Genomic DNA, 19,191 nt, shown 5'->3' with positions numbered 1-19,191 from the left:
AGCAATTACAGGGTCTGCTGATACTTATGAATTCCTTTCAGATGCTTTAATTGAATTGCAACCTAATGGATATTTGTAAAGTGGGGTATTCTTTCTCTTGGGACTTTCCAGTTTGATTCTGTCTCCACTGCCTACTTACTTTCTGTTGGGTCCCATTACTATAAATGGGCAGCTTAAAACTATCAGATTTTATTTTTGTATAATTTAAGGAAGGTAAAGTTAGGGGACTAGAAGACTAAATTGGCTTCTATATATCAATGATTTAAATGTAACTAGTTTGTTGGGTTTTATAGTTAAAATTATATTTTTGTATATAACATAACTAATCTGTAAATTGTAATAAATATATTTGCAATTATTAAATGTTAAATGATTTTTAAAAAAAGAAATGGGCAGCTTAACATGCAACTTTCCTGGAGCTGCTCTATTTCTTTACTTTTAAAGATATCATTATAAGAATTACGTTCACATCCGGGGATCCTGGAGAGTCACTTACAGGAAAGAATTAACACAATGAACAGATTTGGGGAGTGTTTTTTAATGAGTCCAAGATTTTTACAAGCACAGAATAAGAAAGATAGTCTTCAATAGATAAACTTTGGGTGATACATAAATTAGTAGGGTAACTTTTGCCTCAAATATTTTTTGTCTAATTGTGTAGAGAGCCATACCAAAAGTACAGACAAGGAAATACAAGAGAGCAGTTGTCAACAGCATAGGCCACATACTGTGAGAATACAGAGCAAATAACAATTGTTGAATGGAAAAGTTTTCCTCAGGGAGATGGCATTTGAGTCTCTTAGAAGATCTGCTACATTTTCTTTGGGCAGGCTGGGTTTGATTCATCTAAGCAGAAGAAGTTGGCCTATATCAGATCTCAGGAAGAGTTGCCTAAAAGAAATGGACATATTCATCAATCATTTTTCTCTCCACTTTTGTATTGGTGTGTGAATCTCCCTCTTAGCTCTTCTGCCACTGAGCGTTCACTGCTCCGTCTTCCGCTCCCCGTCTGTACAGGCACACCGTCACCCACTGGTCATGTGAATGAAAGTGCAAACCTCCAATTACAGCCTGATTATTTTCATCTTTACATCATGAATCATCCCCAGAATGAGCCTCATCATGCTTATGGGTCATTCAATTACATGGCTATTTAATAATTTTTTAATATTCATTGGGTACAATGCTAGGAATACAGAAATACATGATATAGTTCCAGCCTTTGAGCAAAGTAATTGTGTCAACTGGAGTAAAGAATATCAACATGAAGAAAAAAGTATTTTCAACTATTTTAAAGTATTTAAGGGTAAACATTCCTTAAATACTATACAAATGAAAACAGCTCAGGTTTTATAAAACGCTAAGAGCAAATATGTAACTGCTGTCAAAAAGACTAGTTTAAAACCCAGAAATACAGAACTCAGAGAGGAGTGGACCCAGGTACTGACCCAGCCTGTCATTGCACACCTGGTGTACAGTGTTCCATCTGAGGACCATCCTATTAGGAAGGACATCAGGAAACTGCAGGTGGTCAGATCAGAGGAGGATGAGCAAAGATGAAAAGAGCCTCAGCCTGCCAATACCTGAAGATTGGGAGTAGGAATTAAAAGAGAGACATCCACAATGTCATCAAGTGTTTCACAGTAAAAGAGGGAGAAATATGATTTGTTTAGCACTCATTCCAGAGGAACAAATAAAATCATCAATAAAAATAAGATTTGTTTGGCATGGTTTAATGACCAGACCTTGGAGCTAAAACACTTAAAGATGAATTCTTGCTCTCCTGCTTCCTAATTAATTATTTATGTCAGACTGGCCTGCTTATCTTGGTGTGATGCTGGTGACGGGGAGGTGAGGGAAACAGCAAGGCCCATATGGCATTTATGTGCCAGTGCATCTAGAGCTTCCTTTAACTAGGGAAAGATAGTCTTGGTGGTGTCATCACCTTCAATGGAGTCAGACTGCTGAGGATGGTGCAGCCTCCTGATTGGGGTGTTCAGTCCTCACCATCTACTTGGTTTTATGTGCCAAGAAAAGACAGATGTTGATTTACCCTTGCTGTTATGTGACAGGCCTGTGGATTGGCTTTGGACGGGTAGGTCAGTGAGGAGATTCCTTCCTTCTAAATTCTCTGACTAGTGTTTTCTACTCTTCTACTCCAAAGCCTTCTACTGTGCTTTTTATTTTTATTCTTTTATTTTTTTATTTATTTAAGACGGAGTTTTGCTCTCATTACCCAGGCTGGAGTGGAATGGTGCGATCTCTGCTCACTGCAACCTCCGCCTCCTGGGTTCAGGCAATTCTCCTGCCTCAGCCTCCTGAGTAGCTGGGACTACAGGCACAGGCCACCATGCCCAGCTAATTTTTTGTATTTTTAGTAGAGACGGGGTTTCATCATGTTGACCAGGATGGTCTCGATCTCTTGACCTCGTGATCCACCCGCCTCGGCCTCCCAAAGTGCTGGGATTACAGGCGTGAGCCACCATGCCCGGCCCTTTATTTTTCCTCTTAGGTTTTATATTTTAATACTGATGAGACAAGGGGAGAAAATATCCTAGATAGAGATGAGGCCTGTCCTATGCACAGCTAATGAGTCCAGCTGAATGGTAGAGAAAGTCAGATCTGTGAGCTTTTCCCTAGGCATTCCTTTTCAGGTCCTTCTCCTTCCCTCCTACTTTAAAGCTCTTTCTGTCTGAGTCTAAGCAGAATTGTCTGGCTTGCCTTCTACCTGGTGGGCATTGGGGAATGGAATGGGAAGTTTCCAGAAATCTGATGGCTTTTCTCTGTTGGATCCTTTCCAAAAACAGCACCTGTCTCGTTGGTTGTACCCAAATGCCTCAGTTCTAAGTCCATTCTTGTGGCTTTCCCAGAGGAATACATTTCAGTGTGGTTTATTCAACACCATCTTGTCAACCTGTGGGCATTTCCCAGCAGCCACTTAGTAGTAATGTTGACAAGTTACTGTGCTACTCACCACCACTCCAGCTCTGTGGGGGAGTCCATTTGGCCAGACTAATAGTAGAAAATGACAGAACCTGGATGCAGGAGAGGGAGTGTAAATGGTTTGGTAATTTGAAATTAAAGGTTAGTGCTTTGAAATCTAGTAATGGGCAGCCCCAGGCTGAGCAGTGCACACGGCTGTAAGAGTTAATCTGGTTGCCATGGAAACCACCTCACAAATCCCCCATCCCTTTCAAGCAGATTTGACTGGGTTTAAAAAATAAATAAATATAACCATTCTTCATCATTGAAAAGCTGTTTACCCCCTCTCCCAAACTCCAGGTCATTGCTCACCTTGAGTTTCTTTCAAAAAGTTTTCCTGAGTCTTCTCCAATCAGGTGGGCTGGACTTGTTAAGAGTTTGGGCCTAGTTTTTTGTGTAGAATTTCAATGACTAGCGCTAACATGGGAATTAGAAGACACTCGGTATCCCGTGTGGGCAGCCTGTGCAAGCTTGCTCTCCTGCTGGTGTTGAGGAGGTGTCACAGTTTCAGTCCTGGCACTGGACAAGGCCACTGACCACAGAGTGCACTTCCTCGTTCCCTGTGCATGGGGGGTTTGGAGGAAGCCCAAGGAGCTGCTCTTCGTCTCAGTGCTGTGGAGTGTTCCCAGATTCTGCTGCGGGGCTGCCAAGCACGGGCCTAGGAGGAGCAAGAACAATCTACAGAAGTTCCTTTCGTATTTGGAAAGCATCTGAGACAACTGCATTCTCTCCGTCGTTTTATTTCATCATTAGAGCTTTTTCCAATTTACTTAAATGACCCTCTTAATCTAGACCTTGTAAGTTTTTGGGCTTTTTTTAACCAAAGCTTCTTCACCCTTTGCCTATGATGAAGTAAATGAGATCTACATCTCATTTGGCTCCCTGCAAGATTAGCTTATAGGCTTTTAAAGTAGGCTTTGGAGGAAACTTTCTATTCAAGCTTTCTGGATTCCCTGTAGTTTTTCCTTAATGTACTTGTTATGCTCTGTAATGCTTTTACAATAGCATTCCTCAATAAACCTTCGTAACTCCCATGCTTACCTTTACTATATGTAGGAAAATATTTAAATTGACTGGCTAGTCTATGGCTGGTGGAGAAGTTCCCATTTCCCTGCCCTTGTGTGCCTCCTTTTCCTGAGCTTGTACATCTGCTAGTGATTTTTCTAGGGTTAATTTGGGTGTTTTTATTTTTAAATTGGAACATGGTGTCTGTCCCTTCTCTGTGTGTGCTTTGGATGCAGCCCCTGTGCTAGGCATGCGGTTATTAACTCCACTCATATACCAGTTCACTCATTAGCATTTGCATTTTAAATTACAAGCTAGAGCAGACAACATTTATGCTATATTTGTACCATTGCCTTCTTCATGAATGATGTCGTATGTGCAGGGAATGCAGAAATAACTCTTCTAAAGCCCTAGTGTATTTTAGTCTCTTTTTTAGCAAACTGCTATTTCTTTTTTACTCTTGATTCTCATTGTTTGATAGGGAGGTTTTTTTTTTTTTTTTTTTAATTTTCCAAGTTTAGACCTATTTGTAAGTGCTACTGATTGGGAAGTGCTAACGACAGACCAGCCCTTCATATCAAAATAGGCATATTGCGTAGAGTGGCCATCTTTCCCTTTCACGTGGTGCTCCTTGTAAGCAGCCTGCCTTGATTTGAGGAGGGAGTTTTTTCCTCCACGGTTTGGTGGGTGGAAAGACATGGTAACAGATACTTGTTCTTGCTAGTATTCTTGCTCAAATCCCTCTTTTTTATAGTTGACTAGTTATTGGTTATTTAACCAATGGGGAAAAAAGGGAAATAGTGTATGTCTTCAAGGATCTTATTTTTGACAAGAAGCATTTATATTTCACCACAGAACAGCGTATACTTAAATGTTAATGTTGAGTGTAAAATACCAAGTTAGAGGTGGATTTCTTAAGTGAGATTTGCCAGGAGGGAAGGTCTTGTGGAGCAGCCGTTGCTCTTGGCAGACGGTGTAATAGCTTCAGCATCTGGATCTCAAGAACCGAATCAGAAGTGCACATAGATCATGGATCTATGATTGGAGCCTTCCTAGGCTTGCAGCTCTATGCCTAACATAGTGTTTGTCTGGTTTCTTGCAGGAGGATGGGGGCGCAGAATACGAGTTCTGGTAGATAGGTCTGTTCATGTCATTGTGCTTTCCTCTATGAGCTCTAATTGGGTTCTCTGAGTTCTGTTGCAGTTTCTTCCTGTTGGTGAATTCTAACGTTTAAAACATAACATGAAAAATGCAAGGAAGTCATACTGGAAGTAAATGTGCATCGTTGGTAGGCAAGCACAAAATCTGCAGTTGATAGAAACTATTTTTATTTTCCCACATTCTCCCTAAAGGTCTTCTCTGATATAATCTTCATTCTGCTAATAGTTGTTGGAATAACCAAGACACAAAGAGTTGCATTTGATGCTGATAATCCACGTACAGATGATATATTAATTCAGAACCTGATCCCTTTAAGGAGTCTCATTACTGCACATGGCATATCATACAGTAATAAAGAAATTACATGGTATGGGGTAATAGCGTTCTAAGCCTCTTCTTATGTTGATCCATTTTCCACTGTGAGGTTGGCCTCACAGTGAACATTGCCATATCATACCCACCCCTTATTCCCTTAGAGAATAGATCTTACTATTGAAATGAGTGCTGGGGAGTTGGTAGCTTTGGTTCCTTCAACATAGTAGCACTTGAGCTGTGCTACTTCACCATCCAGTTCTACTTCATGTTTGATACAGCTTTGTACATTTCCTTTGATTCTATTAATTATTTTAATAATTTCTTACCTGGAATCTCTTGATTCATGGTTTCTAAGAAATTCATACACAGCGCATCAGAGCTCCAAGTGGTGTCCAAAGTCATGTGAGTCCAGTTCCCACTTCACCTCAGTCTTCACATTAGTTCATTTTCCATAAATAAAAGTACTCAGGAAAGTCTTTTGAAAAATCGATGGGCAGGACAAGACAAAATTGATGAAGAATTGCTATCTATCTTTGTATTTCCCCTCTGAAGATTGTCCATTCTCGGCCCAGTGTTTGCTCTGCCCTTCTGTGGCTTCCATGAAATCCAGGCTCCAGATACAGGCCTTTGTGTCTCAGTCTTTAGCTTCTTTTAGTCTCTGTGCCTGTTACCTGGCAAAGTTGTTCTCTAGAAACTAGTAAGCTGTGCCTACCAGGGCAAGTCTAGATCTCACGGAGGAGATGAGTGGGACCCCAGAAACTTGGAAGAGGTAAGGCAGAACAGGAGATGTCATTGGCTGGCATCACCTGCAACCAGATGAAGGTGCATTTGGATGGTGTGGCAGCAGGCACCTAGATGGCACTGGGCACATTCATTCAGTACCGTTTAGAAATGCTCCTTAACAGTGCTGATGAGAGCAGTTTTGACAGACAACTCACTAAAGAGCAGTGGAATCCCACAGACTGTGTTTCATTTTTTCATTACATTTGTTAACCTGGTGGAGGGCTGATGGCTGCCAGTCACTCCCCATCCTGCTGAGCTAGTGCTTAGAGGAGGGTGGATGTGGCTTGACTGCATTCCCCCAGCTGCCAAGCCATCCAGCCTTCTTGCAGTTCTCTGCGCCTACCTCCACTATGCCATTGGCTCCCGACGGAAACCTTGAATTAAGTGGGTTAGAAATAAACTGCTTGAATGCATTTGTGTAGATAGCTTCTCTCACCAGCTATCTGAAATGCTTTTTGAAATACACGGGAGCCCTTTGTAAGCTGCTTTATAAGCTGTGAAGTCCATTGTTGCTGCTCTCTGCAGCTAGCATGTCTCTAACCTAAGTAACGTCTATTTGGCTCTGGGCCAGGGCTTCGTATTGGAAACTGGCGTAAGCAGCAAAGCCGCCCACCAGAGTCACTAGCAGCTGTTGCAAGTTGGAGGATTTGCAGAAATTGAGATTGCTGTTCCCAGATATTGGCACTTGCCTGGTGATGAATGACCGAGTCTGTGCGAGGGGACTCTGTATGCTTTCCTTCAGCCTTTATTCTCAGCCCTCTATTGTGGTGCCTGCTCAATGGCCCCATTGTGGAGGAGGGCGGCTGAATGGAGGGGTGAGGGGCCTGCCTCTACTTCCATTCCCTCTCTCAGTTGGCCTAAACTGAGACATTAATAATAGCTCTTTGATCCCCTGAACTGGATCTTGGGGCAGGAATTTCGTGGCACATAGCACAAATGCCAAAGGCTAAGAATCCAACCTTGAGAGAGTAGAGAAAGGAACTTCACCTGAGAGCAAATTGAGCCCTGCATTGACTACTCTAGTGCCCTTTTGCCTTAATCCACCCATCTGATCCAGAATAGCCAGGGAGGTAATAACGGGTAGTGTTTATTTCTGATACGATTTCCCAAGAATGAACTTTTCAGAGGGTGACGCCATGTTGTATAATTTCTTCTTGTTGCATATAACCATGCATATTCATATATGCATATGCTGAAACCAGTGTTACAGTGCCATCTTCCTAGAGATTACATTGCAAAGAAGCAGCCTCAATTAAGGGGCATCCACCCTCCTGACTACATCTCCCACTGCCACTCCCTCTGACATCACTGTTTCATCATCAGATTGTCAGATGCTTGAGGGTAGGGACCTTGTCTATCTTGTCACCACTGAACCCATCCTAATACTGCCTAGAATAGTACTTCACCAAGTCAGTGCTCACTAGAAAGTTCTTGGATAAGTGAACGAGCACTGATGTTTCTTGGCTAACATTTTGACTATTTTAAAATTTAGAAAACAAAACCCTACGGTTGCCATAGAGAATAGAGAAAGAATGCTAGAGCCACAGCAACCCTCTAGTCACGAATGAAACCAAACTGAGTGTCTCTCAGGAGAACTGGATTAATGCCTAGATCTGCCCCCAGAGTAACAGAGCCTTGAACAGGTCACAGAGCCTTTCTGGGCCTCAGATTTTTTTCATAGAATGAGGGGTTTGGATTAGGTTTCTCTAAGATTCAGTCCACATCTGAATTTCTGATAGTAGTTTTCACTTAATGAGTACTTACATGCTGTGGATTAATTTATTTGATCCTTGCCAACAATCCTGTGAGGTAGGCACCATTACATTACAATCTCCATTTTGCAGATGAGAAAACTGAGGCCTGGGAAAGTGAACTTACTAAATAAATAGCAGAGCATATTTTCTTGATCTCATCATATGTCTCATTTAGAAAGCAGTGCTCTAATTGATACTGAGCATACTCTCCTCCAGGTAACAAGGGACCTTTCCAGTCTTCCTCCATTCACTGCATCTGCCTGTGCTCTCTCACTAGCTAGGAATCAGTCTGGTACTGCCTTTCTTCACGACCAAAAGCAAAGCTTAAGAAGCGGACAGTGTCAGTGGCCCTACGTAGTGAAGGTATGAATTTTTAGTTGTGTGGGGGTTTGGATTTGTTTTATTGGCCCAGAGATGACACCAATAGGGAACACATCTAAGAGGAGAGCATGGCTAGGACATGTGATGGTAGAGCAAGAGAGAGCAGGTCAGACCTGTGGGATGGGTTTATGAGCTGGGGCATTTATAGATAAATTAAACTTTAGCCCTGAGTAAGCAAGGTCCTAAGCCAGTTATTACTCTAATGGGCCCTATGCAACCCTTATAAATTATTCAGCTGCTTTATTAATAAAAGGCCAAGCAACTTGCCTAGTCCTGGTGATACTTCAGTGTATAGCTTAGAGAGAACAGGTTAAAGGAATAGAATATTTGCCATCCACCAAGGAACCCCCTTTTCTAATGTGGAGGTGACAAGGTTAAACTGACCACCTTGAAGAGCAGAGTTTCTGGACAGAGTGCGTGAAACTGGCATTGAAACGTTAACAGTGTCTGCTAACAAAGGGCTTTCCTCTGAGGAAGTGGCTGTTGAGATTTGCTGGACTTTTGGATCTGATGCACCTTTCGTAGAATGGCATGACTGCGGCAAGTAAGTGTCCCAGGAGATCCAACATTTAAGCCTCAGAAATTTTTTAGTTTTTGTTTTTAATAATTCTTATGCCTCTTTATTTTAATATAATTTTATGCTTACAGAAAAGTTAGAAGAAGACAAGTACAAAGATCCTTCCATTTACCCTTTATTAAATTGTTAACATATTGCCCCACTAGCTATTTATGGATTTTTAGAACCAGAGATTTTGGTCAGACTGCTTCTCACATCCATAAGAACAGAAAGTGATGTTTTTCCATCTCATGGAGAAAATACTTTTTTCTAAAAGTTCAAGGGCTCACCATTCTTGTTTTACGATATTGTTCCAGCTTGAAAGGCGACCCATGGCAGTTGTACATCCTGACTTTTCCAGGGAAACTTCTGCTTTCAAGTTCTCTGTTCAAATTCCAGGCCAACTGTGAGGCCAGTGGGTCTTTTTGGTTCAAAACTTAGCATTCTAGCAGCTTTGGGTTGGGGCTAGATGTTTTCAGGGGTGAGAGAACCTAGAAGTATAATAGGATTAAGTAATGTAGTTTACAGCCCTGTCTGGAAGCCTTTGGAAATGTGTACATCTCAGGATATTTTCTGTCTGATTTTTCATGCTGCCCCTAGCTATGACAGGAGCTTTATAATGTTACCTTCTTTCAGATTTCAGGAAATAATGGGTCAAAAGTATGGCAAAATAATCTACTTCATATATACTTCCAAGCATGTTGGGATTGTTATTTAATGGCACTATGAGAATATCAGTGGTTTTTTTGGTGGACTACAAATATTAGCTGAATGCCAACCTGCTGAATGCAGATGAACAGCACAGAGATGAGAGGGCCCTCAAGGCTGACGCTTCTCAAGACACCAGCTAGAGAGGCATGGAGGGCAGCTAGTACCTGATTCCTCTGGGCGCTGGCCTCACATGTCATGGCTCACAGACTAAAAGGAAGACTTATTTCTGTCAACTTTGCACACTCATCATTTTTGCGGTTCCACCCACTCTGAGTCTTGTGTCCTCCTGCATTTTCACTGAAATGAGTACTTTGTTGGTCTGTGTCCTTGTCCTCATTGATTATGTCTCTTTCACCCTCATTCAGCTCTGTTTTCTCACCCATCAGAGAACAGTATGGATTTTATAGCTTTAATAGCAAGCATTATGCTAATAATGGCCTCACCATTCTTAGCTTTTGTACTTCTTTTGCCCCCATTGCTATCCACGATCCTATAAAGGACTGCAAGGAGATTGCTACTTTTTGGTACAGCAGGACACACTCAGTGTAGTAGGGTTGAGGTAGGAAACCTAATTCAAGGGGAATAAAATAGGTGAAACATGAGTTGGAAATAGAGGAAAGTTGATAATGGAAAGTTTAGTAAGAAATTGGAAGACCTTCTCTTCCAGACTCTACTGCTTCCTGTATGGCCTTAAAACACAGCTCACACAGGTATCTGCTCCTCCTTCTCTGATTCTCATTGTTTGTGCCTTTATAGGCTGTACCTCCCCCTCAACCCTCCATTGTTAACTCCAGGTTATAACCCTAGCTATTGGCCTTGAATTATATTAAATGGTAGCTGATGTTCTTTCAAGTGTTCAAATGCCATGATCTTATGAATTCTGCTCCTTACTCTCCTACATTTTGAGTTTGAAATCAAGTCAGCTGATCAGCAAATTGAGTTGATTAAATTTTTTGCCCTGACATAAATGTAATCTGTATGAGTAGGAGATGACAGCTTAGAAGACAGCCTGTGTCTTCCTTTAGTTCATCAGATAAACACTCTAATTGGATAACAGAGCTCAGTTTTAAAGTAGACTGAGCTCAAAGGTGAGCTAGCCAAGGGCTAATGCTAATGCTATTGATCCAATTCTCAGAAGAGCAATTAGGGCCCTAATGAGATGAGAACCTTAGGCTTCTGTGATAGCACCAGAGAGAAGCTGAGAAACTGTGTTGAATGGCCCTACCAGCTTCTTTGGGGCCAGCTGCTTGTTTGGGATTCACCTGTTGCTCAAATGTCTCCCAGATGTTTGTGCAACATCTGGGCCCCTGCATAGCCCAACCCTCTTCCGTTCCCAGCTCTCTTTTTGGAAGGATTATAGATTCATGATGCTCACCGTTCGGTTTATCCGGGATTTGACTTTCTTTGTCAGGTGCTCATTCGTAAGGCTACAGATTTAAACACACAAGCTGAGAAATAAGTTTCAAGTTCTGTTAAAATGCTGTTTCGCCCACTTCACACATGTGGTATATTAAGGGTTCACCTTTAGCAACAGCCAATTAGTAATTGCCAATACTGCTTATGTGCGGTGTGGGATTCTTAACAGTTGCTATGAGAACCTTAACTTTTGCATTCCCTGACTCATTTTACATGAACAATGCAAATGTGAAGAGATTTGAAGGGGAGGGATGAGAAGATAGGGAGCTGGCAAATAAATGAAGCCCTGTTCCCTCTTAAATCATTTTGAATGGTAAGTTCTTGGTGCTCATTCCGTTTTTCCACCTCATGCTCTCTCATGCACATTTGTTTTCCCTAAACCCTTAAGAAGAAAGTAAAATAGTTTGACCTTTATTTGCATCAAACTTAAAAGCAGTTCAAGTTCAATACTTAGCAAGAAGATTGCCTTTAATGAGCCAAGTTTAGAAGAGCTGGATTTTAATCTCTTAATGTTTGGAAGGAGATGAGATGTGCATACACACTGAGAAAGTAAGCTTATGGCTTTAAACTATTAAATTCAAAAATGAATCACTCTCCCAGCAGCATTTAAGAACAAAAAACTGTGGGGTTTTTTTGTTGCTGTTTGTTTTCGGAGGAAAAGCATCTCATACAGCATGCGCCTGTGTGTGAAATCTTGCATTTTGAAAAACACCCTTTCCCCAACAGCCCAGAAGTCATCTTTACTTGTTTTGGACATCACCTGAGGACAGCATTTTTTTCCCAAACCTTTGCCTTCTTTGAAGCTGCCTCCCAGCTCAAGATCTGGCCCCAGCACAGGGTGAAATGTGGGTTAAAGCCTCTGAAGAAGGAAAAGGTGCTTCCCTCAGCCTTCGTCAGCTAATGGCCAGCTGTGTTTTGTGCTCTGTCACTTTGTTTTTCCTCTCCCTTGTCATTTGGTGGGCCAGGCTTTATGCTGAATAGTCGATAAAGCGTGCTTATTCCCCACTCCCTTCCCTCTCAGTTCTCTTCCTCTTACTGTACCTGAAAGAAAACTGGAATGCTGGGTCAGAACTTCTTGATTTGCCCTTCAGAGTGAAAACCATAAAGGGACTGTGGTCACTAGGACCCCATGAGCTCTAGGATCCCAAGAGCTCTAGAGTAGCTCTTCCCAAACTTATTAAATGGGTCTGGAGTTGGGCTAGAGAATTTGCATTTCTAGCAAGTTTCCAGGCAATGTCAATGTCAGTAATTTGCAGACCCTCATTTGAGTAGAAAGAGTCTAGACTTCCCTCCCCGTTTTTTCCTCTAGGTTTGGGGATTATGAAATATTCGTTGCATACACAAAGCGTTAGTGGCTAAGAGAAGAGGTTTGGAGCCATTCCTCACCTAGTCTTAAGTTTAGGCTCCCTAACTTGCTAGATATGTGGAACTCCCAGTTTCCACATTAAAGAAGTGGAGAAAAAATAGTGCCATTGTGATCAGATCATCCTTGTGATGTGCCTCTTGTCTGGTGACACAGCACTTGTATGACGCAAAGAAGCCCTAAGTGGCCATTTTGATCCAACACTTGATGCATGAATTGAATCCTGCCCACACACATGCTATTGTCTGGGAAGGCCTTTGCCTTATGACATTTTAGAGCATATCCTTGAACCAGTACATAACTTTCCCTACTATCCATGAAATGACACTGCAGTCTACTGTTATATTCCCTTCCTCCTGCCCAGATTAGCCCTTGCTTGGTGAGAGGTAGTGAGTTCTTAGTGTGCATACTAAGCTGGTCTGTCATTGTGGCCACGTCTTACAGAGATTTAATGGATCTCTCCTGCCTCGATGCTTGTAGTCAGGACCTCTATGTCGTACAGCAGAGTCGGGCAATTAGCTACCCACCTTGAAGGGTAAGAGGGCAGTTCTTTTGCTGGCAATGGTAGTTGCAGATTAAATCTCAGATGTATATAGGACCACAGACTCTTTAAAAAAATATTCTGGACCTCATACCCATTAGGATGGCAACTATCAAAAAACCAAAAGATAGCAAGTATGAGCAAGAACCAATTTATTAATTTTTAAAATCAGTACCAATTCAAAACACATCTAGATTTGGAACCCTTGTGCGCTGTTTGTGGGATTGTAACATGGTGGCAGCTGCTATGGAAAGTAGTATGGAGATTCCTCAAAAAATGTTAAATATAATTACCATGTGATCCAGTGATTTTGCTTCTGGGTATATATCCAAAGGAAAGGAAATGAAATCAGTATCTTGAACAGATACCTGCAGTCCCCTGTTCATTGCAGCATTTACTCACAATAGCCAAGATATTCAGACAACCTAAATGGCCATCTAGGAACCAATGGATAAAGAAAATGTGGTATATACCACAATAGAATGTAATCTAGCCTTAGGGAAAAAAAAAAGGAGATGCTGCCATTTGCTACTCATGGATGAACCTGCAGGTCATTATGCTAAATGACACATTATGCTAAGTGTTGCAGGACAAATATTGCGTGATTCCAACTGTAGGAGGTAGCTAAAATAGTGACACTAACAGAAACAGAGAATAGAATGAATGGTGGTTGCCAGGGGCTGGGAGCAGTGGGGAACAGGGAGTTGCTGTTCAACAGGTCTAAAATTTCACTTATGTGAGACAAGTCAGTTCTGGAGATCTGCTGTACACTATTGTACCTGTTGGTTAGAGTACTTTATTACACATTTAAAAATGTGTTGAGAGAGTAGGTGTTATGTTAAGCATTCTTATATTTATATGGAAGGGGACAAGGAGAGATTCTGCTTCTTACAAGGAATTTTCTTCTTGGGAGTAAAGCTCATTTTGAGGGACAGAATGTGGTGGTCCAAAACAGAGTTTGGAAATATGGGGCTGAATTGATTAAAGATCAGGGTTCCTTGCACAAATCCTAGGCCCTGACCTCCTTTTATTAGTAAGGGTGGAAGCTTTATCAAGTGGCCTTGTGTCACTGATAAAGCAAAAAAAAACCCAAAAAACAAAAAAACCTTCTCGAGCTGAGGATCCTTTTTTTTCTTTTCCTGGACTTACTTGGACCTGCACATTGCAAAAACCACATTGCCACATTGAAAGAGCTAGCTCCTGTTCATCCTTCACTTCTCAGTTTAAATTCCACTGTTTCCCAGAGCAGAATAAGCCCTTCCCCTTCATCATGGGTTCTAGCTCCCTGCAGTTCCCCTCCCTTACTTATTTCTTAATTAGTGGAGGCTTTCTCCAATAGACTCTTAACTCCTTGAAGTTTTTGTGTTGCTTGTCTCTATTGTATCCCCACCTAGCAGTCCTTGTCACATCATAGGCACTCAATAAATGTTTGTTGAATAAGTAGAAATTTCATCTATTTTCAAAGCCATGCATTTTTGAGTAGAAAATAAGAGAACAGGAAAGCGATGAATGTTCTTATATACAAGTTTATTGCTTAGCAGCTTTTGATCTCAATTTCTATGGGATATCATTTCCAAGATATTAATGGATTTTTGTTTTGTAGTTGTATTTGTGACACCAGTGTGCATTTCTGAGAGTCTCCTGAGAGGCTATTCTACCTCTAGGAATGAAGACTGCACATAAATAGAGATCATCACTGTTTCCAAAGGGCAGACAACAACGACACAGGATGCAAATGGATGCTACAAGCTCAGGGAACAGGAAAACACAAACATCTCTGAGAAACTGTTAGCTGTAGGCTGAAAATTAGGAACTCTGAGCTTTCTTGTATTTTTTCAGACCCCATGGCCTAGCAGCCCTGGGGATTCCTCAGTAGATCCATCAACCACTGAGGAAAGCAGCTGTGTTAGATTTAATGGCTGTTTGCTTTAGCTTTCTGTGCTTGTAACTCATTTTTGACATGGCAGTTAACAACAATCTAGATTATTTCTGAAGTTGCTTATCAAAATTGAAAGTGTCAGATACCCAATATTTTGAGGCCTGTAATTAACAGGAACATTTTTAGTTAATGTAGATGCCTGTAAAACATCTTTTAGCAGTAGACTCTCGACAATTTTTCCTGGTATGGGTGACTGTAGCACAAGTAAGAGAAACCTACAGTCAGAAGAGAGCAGCCAGCTGCAGTGGCTCACACCGGTAATCCCAGCACTTTGGGAGGCCAAGGCAGAAAGATTGCTTGATCCCAGGAGTTTGAGACCAGCCTGGCAATATAGTGAGACCCTATCTCTACAGAAAATTTAAAAATTAGCCAGACATGGCTCACGCCTGTAATCCCAGCACTTTGGGAGGCTGAGGCGGGTGGATCACGAGGTCAAGAGATCAAGACCATCCTGGCCAACATAGTGAAACCCCGTCTCTATAAAAAATTAGCTGTGCGTGGTGGCGCGCATCTGTAGTCCCAGCTGCTTGGGAGGCTGAGGCAGGAGAATTGCTTGAACCTGGGAGGCGGAGGTTGCAGTGAGCGGAGATCGTGCCACTGCACTCCAGCCTGGCTCCTGGCGACAGAATGAGACTCTGTCTCAAAAAAAAAAAAAAAAAAAAAAATTAGCCAGACATGGTGATGTGCACCTGTAGGCCCAGCTACTTGGGAGGCTGAAGTGGGAGGAACACTTGAGCCTGGGAGATTGAAACTGCAGTGAGCCATGATCACTCTACTGCACTCCAGCCTGGGTGACAGAGCAAGACCCTGTATGTATGTGGGTGGGTGTATGTATGTATGTATGTATGTATATATATATATATGAAAGCATCTGTATTAGGGTGTTTGATTCCTCACCTGCCAGCATCAAGATCTGCTAATGGGGACAGAGGTCTTGTCCTGGATCTCTGATACCTCCCCCGAACTTTTCCTCCCTCCTACTTTACCACCCCACACATTTCTCATTCTAGAATTCCTCTTAAAGTCCTTTTTACTTTCAATCTCTTTTCCTCTTTATTTATCCCACCTACTCCTATTTTTCCTGCCTTTAAGTTTTTCTCCCCAGCTGCCTCCCTCTAGTAGGAAAGGAGGGCAAGTATGAAGTAAACATTTGTGGGCACGCATGTGAACCGATCTAGTTAGTCTCTGTGCTCCTGGCTTTCATGTGGATTACTCACTTAATCTCCCTTAATTCTCTCAGTCTGCCTCTTATTTATTTATTGTCATAATGATACTAATTGGGGCAGTAAAAGAAATGTCAAAGTAAAAAGGGAAAAGTGCTTTTGATGGAGAATATTTTTTCCTTGTTCATTCCACCAGCAATCGTTTTTACTTGGATTTGAAGCTATTGGAAAACAAGTCTTTTATTTTTATTTATTCAGTGACTGCTTATCCAATTTGGCAATTATCATTTCCTTCTCTGGTCTCTCCTGCTGTTACTCTTAGCCTTTTCATGGCTCCTCTTCCACCATAGGGAAGAAGAAAAGTAAGGAAATAAAATTTCAGGGTTCAGTATAGCTACTTATTTTTTAATTTGATCAGTTGATTATTGTAAGGCAATATGTAGGTTTGAGATGGACAGCATTTAGATTTGGGAAATTGAATTGGCTTTAAAAAAAAATTGCTTCTTACAAGCTCCTCCCCCATGGGATTGTGGGCAAAGATGGACCAGCTGATTGGTGGGTACTGGACAGCAGACAGGGTGGCTAGGTTGAGCACCTCTCAGTGAAAGGAGTCTGGAGGAACCCGCTTTCTTTCCTTCCCCACTGACTCCAGCAAATATTTATGGAATGCACACTGTGTTCTGGGAACACCGCAGGGAACAAAACAAAAGCCCACCTTCATTAAGCCAACAGTGGGATTTTGTATGGAGATGCTGTACCAAAGATCTTATCTGTGAAAATACCTATCTTCACTCCCCCCAAAATGCAGACTGTAAACCTCATGACTGCAGGAGCCCTTATTATTACCTGCGTGGGTAAGATAGTCCCTCCCCTATTTCTGCCTGAGTTCTGCTTCTCCTTGATTAAATAGTGTGGTTCAGATGGTTTCTTGAAGCAGGGTTGAAAGAGACTCTGGGGAGATCATCTCCTCCTTTAATCTCTTATGTCTTTGGCTTTGTGTGGAGCAGCCATGTCTCTCTTTCCCTGGAAGCTCAGGCCCTATCCATGTGACCACTCTCCAAGAGCTTTGTGTTTGTGTTGGCAGAAGTTAGGATCTGGAGAGCAATATTTCTTACAGATTAATTGCCAAAGTAATTATATTGTAAAATAATATGCATGATTGATATTTAATATATCCCTCTCCAGGGAGCTGGAGAGCTCCATTGATTTGAGAAGATGAGCCAGTTGCTTGTTTAGGAGCAGAGCTTTGTATGAAAAGCCAAATTGATGGCCTGGACCTAAAGACAAAGAGTAGGTGATGGAAGGTAGATAAAGCGCAGCCACCAGCATCATAAAGGGTGTTGCATCAAGAAATCTCCCACCAGTTCCACTTCCAGAAATTACAGATCTCTAGGAGATGACAGGCAGCAGGTTCTCTTGCTGAGACTCATGTCTTGTTCAAAATGAGTATCCCTAGTATCTGCAGTAGGATTGTGCCAATAAAGAATCTCCTCCCTGCCCTCTTGCTTGTACTGGTTTGAAGGATACTGGCTCAAGAGCGGTATCTGGCAGCTCTGTAAAGTCTCTTCCTCTCCTTTCTTGTTGAACAGGGCACATGCAGCTTCTCTGTGTGGGCGACGTCCACATAAGGAGAATGCCTTATTTATTTTGGGTCCATGAGCTTGCGTAATGTGCCTATTTAACACCCTCCTAAAAGTGCTTTTCAGCACATGAGCAAGTAACGAAGCCCACTAAATCCTGCCTCTTCTGGGCACACTGGGCTGTTTAAGGTTGTTCCTGCACTGTGTATTTATGGACAGGAGCTGGAGTTATGACATTTATCTCTGTTGGTTAGGGCACTGATATATATCTGCCTGCATCTCCCATGGAGAGCCGCACCTTATCTTGAGAGAGAGAGATGAGAGCATTCCCATAACTCATCCTGCCGAGACTGGGACTGTCAGTGTGGGAAACTACTTCTCTCCCCCTAGCCAGTGGAGTTGGGGGGTGGCACATGGTTATGCAGGGAGATTTCGGTGGTAAAATTATCTAGGATTTAAAACAGGAGAGAGAAAAATGTAGCTCCTAATAAGCTATCCTTTTGGTGTCATGCTTTGTTCAACCCACCCCCCCCCAGCCCCGTTTCTCAGGCATATCATCAGCAGTCTTTGGGGTCTACAGAATCAGTTTATTCCAGTCTTTTTGCTCAGACAGGATTCTCATCTCCTAACCAGTTTACTGCTTCTGTTCTAATGACCCTTCTGGCCTGTCTGCTTTGTACAAGGGAGATCATTCTAAGATGCACATCTGCTCACATTATGCCCTGCTTGTAACTTCTCATTCAGTTCCTTTGCCTTCAAAATAAGACATACATGTCCTTCATCTGTTCATCCTTCTAGCTTTGCTACCTACATTTCTCCACCATGCCCTCTTCCTGAGCCATGGGCACATGAAGAGTCCAAAACTAGTCATAGTGGCCTCGGGCATCTAACCCATTCTGCTCTCTATTGAGAATGCCTGTTAACTTCTCTCTTTATCATCACCTCCCAGAATCTGGTGTAACTATATGCGCCACAGAAACCTCAGTGTAGCATACATGTCTCTCTTCCTGTAGCCTGTGTTCCAGGTTTATCTTCATATGCTCAATCCTTAGTGCAATGCCTAGCTGGTAGCATGTGTTGCATCTGTGTATGCTGAATGAACAGAGATTGTTACATAGCGATCTCCTGCCAAGCCTCTGCTCCCAACTCCTTGCTCTGTGTGACCACTCTGGCTCCCTGAAATCCAGAGCCTCAGTATGCCACTTGCTCCAATTGCCCCTGCATTTGTAGCAGGACTGTGGCAGATACATCTGGATACTTTGTCTCCAGGAGCAAGTTCATGTTGAGGAGGGTGGTGCACTTGTTAAATCAGATTAAATACTCCTTTAGTATTTAATTAACTCTCTAGCTCACTTCAGGCAGTGAGCATCTGCATAAAGGTGAGATGAGGTTACAGAGCATCTCTGAAAGTTCATGTGAGAGACAGGGATGGCGTGATCAGGAGAGGCTCCATGGAGGGCCAAGAGCTTCAGCAGATCCCTAGGGGCTGTTTCCTGCACTGCCAATGATTATTATTGGCCTACTGCTGAGTCCCAAGAACA

The 19,191-nt window shown here is 42.2% G+C and overlaps 1 protein-coding gene and 1 long non-coding RNA gene across 2 annotated transcripts in view; one reads left to right on the top strand and one right to left on the bottom strand.

Annotated features, from left to right (window-relative positions):
• The window catches only part of SND1 (staphylococcal nuclease and tudor domain containing 1), a 443,208-nt gene that overhangs the window by 291,966 nt on the left and 132,051 nt on the right, over positions 1 to 19,191 (top strand). The window lies entirely within an intron of this gene.
• Positions 523 to 18,151, bottom strand: LOC144578455 (uncharacterized). Its single transcript, XR_013524282.1, has 2 exons — positions 1,468 to 18,151; positions 523 to 891 (listed from the first exon to the last, which is right to left on the bottom strand). It is a non-coding gene; the product is annotated as an uncharacterized LOC144578455 (long non-coding RNA).

Source organism: Callithrix jacchus, chromosome 11 (genome assembly GCF_049354715.1).
Source record: "Callithrix jacchus isolate 240 chromosome 11, calJac240_pri, whole genome shotgun sequence".
In the NCBI taxonomy this organism is placed as follows: Eukaryota; Metazoa; Chordata; class Mammalia; order Primates; family Cebidae; genus Callithrix; species Callithrix jacchus.
Note: the sequence above shows the minus strand (reverse complement) of the source record. Positions and strands in the feature narration are given on the sequence as shown.